Source organism: Rhinopithecus bieti, unplaced genomic scaffold (assembly GCF_001698545.2).
Source record: "Rhinopithecus bieti isolate Rb0 unplaced genomic scaffold, ASM169854v2 scaffold_20069, whole genome shotgun sequence".
NCBI classification, from domain to species: Eukaryota; Metazoa; Chordata; class Mammalia; order Primates; family Cercopithecidae; genus Rhinopithecus; species Rhinopithecus bieti.
Window position 1 is genome coordinate 375,925 of NW_016809702.1, and position 9,351 is coordinate 385,275.

Below are 9,351 nucleotides of genomic sequence, written 5' to 3' on the forward strand. Positions count from 1 at the left end.
TTAGATTATGCATTCTCATGAGAGCAATATTAATCCCAAAGGACAAAACCTGGTTTTTGGAGGGCAAAAAATCTTAAATATACAATGGTTTGGGGCCCTCTAAGCTCAGGGCTATCTGGCAAAACATTATTCCTTAGTATTTAATTTCTTTCATTAGCAGAAGGCAATAACAGAAAAAAAGTTGAGAAGTTAATTAAGCTACTTAAGAATTACATGTAAAAACCGTTATCAACATTGGAAATTTCAGAGGACAAATTTATTATATAAATGGAAATTAATCTCCTAATATACAAAATTAGAGAAATAGTGCCTGTGTCTGTCTACATGCCTGAGTGATTGTAATTCATATACACAATAATAAAAAGAAACAGGAAAGGATCAGCCTTCATGATATAGGTATGTAGCCACTGGATTACAATGGTGTCTATAAGGAGATTTGTATTGGTGGGCAAATATAAATCACAAATACTTGGGATTAAACCATTGGAAATCAAACTCCAAGCAAGGCAGTAAGAGTATTCAATCTTAGCCACCGTTGTTTGAAAAAGATTGTGTGAAATCAGAAGCAGCCATAAAATAAGTAACTTATAAGTAGTATATGTTACAGAACTAATGGAAGATAACTGGTTCTCTTTTCATGCCAGAAAAAGTTAAAGTAGCAAAATACCAATTTGAGTGTCCAAGATAATGATGGACTGCTTTACAGATGGGCAAGGTCATTTTGTGTAGTTCTCTCCAGTACTCTTGTGCATGCTGCCTCTAAGCACCAGCCGACTTGACTCCATCTTTCTATGGTCTCTCTTTTCACCCACGAATATAAGGCCCAAGGCTACTTTTCCAGTGTAGATAAAATTTACATAGCAGGGGGAAGTTCCAAGCCAGGCACTCAAAGCTTTAGTCTCCAGCTGCTGGTTTAGCAGTTTAAAAAGGAAAAATGAAAGAACCTAGGTTGGCCAAAGCAATTTTGAAAGAGAATAAAGTTGGAAAAATTTACACTATCTGATTTCAAGGCTTACTATAAAGCTACAATAATCAAGATGGTATATTGTGGCATACAAATATATGCACAAATCAATGAAATAGAACAGAGAATGCAGAAATGCACCCCTACACATGTAGTTGATTAACTTTTGATAAAAGACTATCCTTTCTAATTCAAAGTATTCAATGAAGAAAGGATAGTCTTTGGAACAAAGAGTGCTGGAATAACTGGATATCCATTTAAAATAAAATGAATCTCAACTCTTACCTCCCACAGTATATTTAAAAAAAGAGAGAGACCTCAAAATGGGACAAAGAGACCCAACATAAGAACTAAAATGATGAAACTCCTAAAAGAAAACACAGGAGAAAATCTTGTCATTGACATAGGCAGGCAGAGATTTCTTAGATAAGACTTGAAAAGCATGAGCCATACAATGGAAATAAACAAACTGGGCTTACCAAAATTTAAAACTTGTTCATTCAAAATCCCACCACTAAGAAAGTGAAAAGTCAAGCTATTAGACTGGGAGAAAATGTATGCAAGACATACATCTGAATGTATTGTATATTATATTATATATATAATTGCTTCTCAGCCTTTTGGCTAAGATCAAGTGAATATATTGTACCCAGAATATGTAAAGAACTCTTGCAGCTCTAGATTTCAAATGCCCAACAGAAAATAAATCTGAAAACACACTATACCACAAAAGATACATGAACAGCAAATCAGTACATGTAAAGAGGTCCAACAACAATAGTCACTTAGAAAAATGCAAATTAAATGCAGAAAAGTAAACACACTGGTATAGCTAAAATTTAAGACTAACAATAGCAAGTGCAAACCAGAATACAGAGCAACTAGAATCCTCATATATTGTTGGTAGGGATACAACATGATACAACTACCTTTGAAAGGAGTTGGCAATTTCTTATTAACATACAATTACCATACAAGCTAACAATCTCGCTCCTAGATATTTACCTAGGAAAAATAAAAAAAATATGTCCTGCAAGAAGACTGGACATGAATGTTTATATAACTTATATCCAGAATAACCAGAAACTGAAAACAAATGTCTATTAGCTGGCAAATGTATAAACAAAGTGTGGTATGTACATACAATGAAATACCACTCAGCAATGAAAAACAAACTACTGATTCAGGCAACAATAATGAATCTCAAAATCATTTTGCTAAGTAAAAGAAGCAGATAGCAAAGATGCCAGACCATAAGATTCCATTTGCAAAAAATTCTAGAAAAAAACAGTACAGCCACAGAAAGTGAATCCATGGTTTTCAAGGGCTGGGAAAAGGGGAGAAGCAATTAGCTATAAAGGGAAATAAGAAATCCTTTTTTGGGTGATGGAAATGTTCCATTATCTTACTGTAGTGGTGATTATGTGAATACATATGTTTGTCAAAATGCATTAAATCATAACACTTAAAATTGGAGAGATTTTATCAAATGTAAATTATACCCAAATAGAGGGTTTGAGAGAGAGAGAGAGAGAGAGAGAAGGAAATTAAAAATTAAGGAATTATTCCAGAGGTTCATCAGGCTGAGGTAATATTCATAATAGAAATTTTAAAATGAAAGAACAAAAAAAAAAAAAAAAAAAGAAGGGAAAGATCACAGAAATAATATAAAACAAATTCCCAGAACTAAAGGATATGGGTACTGAATGCCTAGTGTAACAAAAACAAACAAACCCTATACAAGTATGTATTATTGTGCAATTTCAGAATACCAGAATAAACAGATGGTCCTAGAATCTTTTGGGAAGGGGAGAGAGGTCACATGTATGGGAGCAGAAATGAGAATGTCTTCGTACTTTTCATGTTGAGACTAAAAAATAAAAGACAAATTTTAAAGCTTTCAAAATGTTTGAGTTACTTCTAATGGATAATGCCATGTAATTTTTATCCATTAAACATGCGAGAATAAAGGTATTTTTGTGTTTGTTTATTTTGAGATAGAGTCTCACTCTGTCGCCCAGGCTGGAGTGCAGTGGTGCGATCTCGGCTCACTGCAACCTCCACCTTCTGGGTTCAAGTGATTCTTCTGTGGCTCAGCCTCCTAAGTAGCTGAGATTACAGGTGCACACCACCACGCCTGGCTAATCTTTTGTATTTTAGTAGAGACAGGGTTTCACTGTGTTGCCCAGGCTGGTCTCAAACTCTCAAGCTCGGGCAATCCACCTGCCAAAAGATATTTTCATACATTCGATTAAAAAAAAAAACTCCCATACACCCCTTGTTATAAACTATAAGAGAATTTTCTCCATCTAAACTGAGGCCTAAACTAAGATTTCAATAAACAAGACATCCAATATAGAGAGAAAAAGGAGATTCCCAGGATGTTGCTGAGGGATAGCTCAGGATGACAACTGCACAGCTGACTTGGATTGAAGCAGTTCATGTTGGATGAGGAGGGAGCTGGGTAGAGGAATTGGGAAGGGACTTCCCCAAGGAATGCTTTCAAGAAAAATTATGTCCCCAAGGGAAAAAAAATAGAACAGATATGCACTTTTATGCTGACAGAGTCAGCCCTGGGGAAGAGTTCAGTAATAAATTATAGTCCATTTTTAATCCAAGGAAAACAAAAAATAGTTCAAAAAAGAAAATGTAGTCAGAATATACTAAAAGGCTCAGCTGAGGAAAATATTTACATATTCACATGGTTATTAATAAAAACTCTGTAATTTAATTTTAAAAAATTATACTGGCAGAGACAGGAGGTGGGAAGCTGAAGGTGAAATATCAATAGACAAAATCTAAAATTGAATAAAAAAGCAGTATGTCTCTAAATACAGAAATAAACAGCAGAAAAACAGCTAAACATTTTCAAGAAAGACGCCTCTGTGGAGTGGAAATTAGGTACGTACAGGGTCAGAAAGTAGTCTTTTATTTTGAGCCTTGCACTTCTGATTAAAACTAGTTATAAATGTATAACTTTGGTAAGAAATAAAAATGCAAATGGAAGAGTTCATCACTGAAACAAGTACAACTTCTATGCTGGATAGCCTGCCAGTGCAGGTCTACTGTGTGATTCTAGCTCTTAATGCCTTATAGACACTAGGTGGTCAGCTGTATGCAGAGACTTGTCCAGCTAGGCACTCACTGTGGACCCCATTCCTAACCCACTCAGGACCACCCAGGAGTTCAGTCAGTCCTATTGAGCTATTACATAGCACTCTACATACTTTGACATTTCATGACAACCAGACATTTCATGAGACTCTATTTGTTGATCCAGATTAGGTCTACAAATTCCTAGTAGGATACCAAACAGGGCATACAAGGCTAACCTCGACATGAACCTCCTGAAGGAAGAGCACCAGACAATCTCCATAATGCTATACTACCCCATGCCTCCTGGAAGGGTAACAGGACAGAGTCCATTGTGCAGATTGGTGCAAACTAATAGGTGAACAGGGAGAAAGTAACCAAAGGCATAAAATAACAAATCTAGAGAATTTTCTCTTGGTCCCAGTCATTCTTCATATAATGGCTTTTTGACTGAGAATTTCCACTAACAGGCCTATGTTGAAATACATGTCTAAAACAAACTCCAATGTCATTTAAATGACATGAAATTATTCTTTTGGATTCTCTATACCACATCCATGAGAATAAATAGGACACATACGTATGCAAGTGTGTTTTTTGTTTTTGTTTTTTGAGAGGGAGTTTTGCTCTTGCCGCCCAGGCTGAGGTACAGTGGCATGATCTCAGCTCACTGCTACCTCCGCCTACTGGGTTTAAGAGACTCTCCTGCCTCAGCCTCCTGAGTAGCTAGGATTACAGGCACCCATGACCAGGCCCGGCTAATTTTTGTATTTTTAGTAAAGAAAGGGTTTCACCATGTTGGCCAGATTGGTCTTGAACTCCTGACATCAGGTGATCCACCCGCCTCGGCCTCCCAAAGTGCTGGGATTACAGGCATGAGCCACCATGCCCAGCCAAGCGTTGTGATTTTTATGATGGTTTCTTTCTAATTTGGTCTTGAAGTTTTTCTTGAGAGTGGCCATAAGCTCCAGCCTTGCCCTGGCCAGAAATTCAAAGGATTTGGTTGTGGATGTTGACAGTACGCCTTCCATGGAATGCCTCTTCATCCTGAAGGATGCCTACTGCCTCAGTGTCTGCCCCATGACTAGGTGTCCCTCTCACAGGAAACTGTTTTTATAGGCAGACACCCTTGTGGGTCTTGCCTGACCTGTATCCAGATTATTCCTGTCAAGACAGTCACTCTCTAAGATAGCCCTGACCAAAAAAAAGGCTATGTTAAGAGCATCTAGGCCAAATGAGACACAATGAAGTGAAACGAAAATGCATGAAACGTAAGTGTTTATTATTCACAGTTCCCAGAAAGGTTAGGGGTACCAACAGAAAGAGGCAGCAGGGAGCTCAATCAGCAAGGGGTCAGTGGGGAAAAGGAGAGGAAGAGGGAGAAAGGGAAGAAGGGAGGGTGGGAGATAGAACAGTTGGGAGAGAGGGAGGAGGAAATCTCTGGGACTGTGTATGCCTTTATTAAGGTCTATGGGCATTATCCCTTAGGCTTTCTTGTGGGGGTTGTAGATGGGCTAATTTAAAGAAATAAGTTCCCCTCTTCCCTCCTGAAGGGGCGAACCTATTTACGTGACTCTGGTGTTGACCATTACATTTTATCATGTTCAGTAGCTGTGGAGTATGTTGGGTTTGGGGTCAAAGAAATGAGGAATAAGTAGGCCATACAGCAAACAACTGCATGGGAAAGTAAGGTTTCAACTAAGCCAAAGGTGACAGATTAGGACTAAATTTCAAATATTATGTCAGGCCTAAAACTGGATGCTGAGGCAACAACTGCATTAAACAAACTTGTAAATATATATATATGAATATTTATATATATGAACATAAATAAAGTATTTAGCTTTGTATCACCCATTTCTCACTATTTTCACTCTCAATATAATGAATTCCTGTGATGTGCAAGTCATGTTTTCCCATGAACCTACCATCCTATCTTAATTTACTTGGTTGTATTGATTCACCTGAGCTTTAAGCAGTCTCACGTAGGTAGTAGTCTGTAGACTGCAGCCATTTATCAACATTAGAGTTACAGAAGAAAAGAACTATTTTCAAGAGAAAAGCAGCTAAACGATTTTACTCCATTGCCCTTTGTTTTTTGTTCTTGCTGTTACTGATTGTTATTATAATCTGTGTATGAATCAAAAGTAAACATTAATATATGAAATACCTATGCATAGAGAAAAGACTCATGTGTATGTCCTTTAGAAAGAATTCCCATTGTTAAAAAAAAATCATTGTTTATTACATCTAAAGTCCATGATAGGAACTGTTTACTAATTTTTGTCTAGAACAAGATGAACATATCTTCTCTAAACCATCAAACATAGTACTTGTCTCTGTTTGAAGGTTTGCTGTTTTGCTCCTTAATTTTCAAAAGCTTTTCAGTCATACATTCTCTGCTATGACTTGGGAATATTCCCTTAATAACTTAGCACTTAAGTCACTGGAAGATAAACCCTTTTGGGAAAAAAACTGTGAAATACCTTGAAATGGACAAAAAAGAAATTACTAAGTGCCTTGTCAAGTCCTCTTGGGTTACCTCTGTTTTTTCATTATCTTTAAATTATCTGAAAATCCTGCAAATTGTAAAAACATAGATAATGCAAACTATTCTTGTCCATAGAAATATAAATTGGTTGTGTCCAGGGAATGTAATCTCTGTCCTGGACAGACCCGAATTCATTTCAGCATTTCTTATTGCTTATTTTTAGTGATACTTTAAATTCTTCCTTCAGCCCATTGTATATGTTAATAATTCCCTATGCAATTTGTAAGTTAAATAAAATCTTTGGCACATGATCATGTTATATCTGTACGGAATTCATGATTTTGCTTTTTAAAAACAATTATCCGTTAATACTTTAATGGACAAGACAGTAGAATAGTAGGAAAAATGCTAAGTACTTTGGATTAAAATAACTCTGGTCAGTTATGGAATCCTTTTTAACCTCAATAAACAAGGAATAAAAAGTCATGTTGTTTTCCGGGTAGATCTGTACATAGAGTATCAAACCACAAAACTCAGGACTTTTTATGAGGATCAAATACAGATATTAAAGTAAAAGTGCTTCTTTACTAGCCTCTGTGAGCTTTAGTCCCCTTCCTGCTACATTAAAGATACTATTACCCATCAAGAGGGTTCTTGTGAGGACTAAGATGATACACATAAAGAACTTAGCCCAATATTTGGCAATAAGCAGGGGCTCAAACTGTTAGTCACCTTCACTTTCATAAGGGGCCAGATGACTAAATCTTGAAAATATTACATTTCATATACATGCACACAATAAAGCTAAAATACATCTTGGTCAGAAGAACACCAACTTTGAAAAGCATATCAAAGATATTAACACTAATGGCTTTTTAAAGAAAAATAGCTAAAACATGTTTAACACTGTGTGCCAACCTCTGTGCTAAGGGTTTTACAAGTATTTTCTCTAGTGATCCTCTCACAACCACCTTATAAGGTAGCTCCTCATAAGTATTTTAATGAGTGCCACAAATACGGAATGTAGTTTCAATACCTCAGTTTACACTCTCAAAAATGAGGCATGTTTTTTGTCACTGAAAAGTTGCATTATAGTATTTGAAAGTGTCATGTAAAAATTACCCCTATCCACTGAGCCAATGGCTCATTAACTTAGTTTCAACTTGAATGAGGGAATTTTGGTGGGTGCCATCCTCCCCAAATTGGGCTTTCCTTGGAATCAACTCTGATGATTCTTGACAGCTGGCATTTTTGAGTGCCTCTACGTTTGAACTTTTGCTCCTTGCTACTAACAGTATATTTATTTTAATTCTGAACACTGCTACTTCTTCTGGGTTTAATATTTGGGGGATGCCTGCACAGTTGGACATTCAGTTTTCACTGAAGCAGAAGCACGAAGCTCAGAGACTGCCCCAATGCTTAAAGCATTGCCTTTATCCATGCAAGCCTCTCAGAGTGCCTGAACTTTTGACAGCGCATGGCACAGCTGCCATCTGGTGGGCAAAACACAATAATTTCACCACTCTACCTTGGAACCAGAGACTCTGAATTCCTAAGTAAGGGGTGCTACACTTCCATACTCAGCCCTTCAGGTACTTCATCTCTAAAGCAAAAGCTAGGTCTCTAAAATATTCTTAAATTTCCTCTCAAGTTTCACTTACTCTTCTAAATTTCGCAGTGTGACAAGATTTTTTAAATATAAACCTTGTAAAATAAAACATGCTTTGAATGTTTAAAAGAAAAGTCATCTTTACAGACATTTTAAGGATGAGTAAAATACTGCTTTCATAAAATATAAAAAAAACTAAAAAAATACAAAAAACTGAGTTCTATCCTTCAGCATATTTGCACATCCTTCTATATGTATGGATCTGAAATTAGTAAGAGTTAAGAAAAACTAAATGCCTTCAAAAGCACTTCTTATCCATTTAACACACATTTATTAGGTACTTACCATGTCCCAAGTACGAAGCTAGTAGCTCTGTGAATAAGATGTGGCCTAAGATCTCACAATTCAATGTATGTGAACATGTTCATTTTAAAGAAGAAGTATGTTACACAGTCATGCATTACTAATTCATGGTTGTCACTCCAGCTTCTCCCAATTATTATGCACCAAGGACACTGTTTGGTGTAATATTATTGCCAACAACTACATACTGCATGCCATATTTCTTGAAACCTCCTGGTTTTTATAAGTGATTTCCTCAGTCTTCTTAGGTATACCTGTATTTCACACCTTCCAAATTAAAAAGAAAAATTCTTTCCTTGTCTCACTGCACTAGCAAATGAGTGCTAATTTTTAAAAATATGTCTTATCCCTGGCCAGGCGCAGTGGCTCACACTTGTAATCCCAGCACTTTGGGAGGCCGAGGTGGGTCGATCACCTGAGGTCAGGAGTTCAAGACCAGCCTAACCAACATGGAGAAACCCCATCTCTACTAAAATACAAAATTAGCCAGGTGTGGTGGTGCATGCCTATAATCCCAGCTACTTGGGAGGCTGAGGCAGGAGAATCACTTGAACCCAGGAGGCGGGGGTTGCAGTGAGCCGAGATCATACCATTGCTCTCCAACCTGGGCAACAAGAGAGAAAGTCTGTCTCGAAAAAAAAAAAAAATCTTATACCTTCTTCCTCACATGAAAACAATGGCAAAAATGTAGTAAGCCCAGTGCAGTGGCATGTGCCTGTAGTCCCCAACTACTTGAGAAGCTCAGGATGGAGGGTCATTTGAACCCAGGAGTTCAAGACAAGCCTGGGAAACATAGTGAGTATCAGCCTTCAAAAAAAAAAAAAAAAAAAA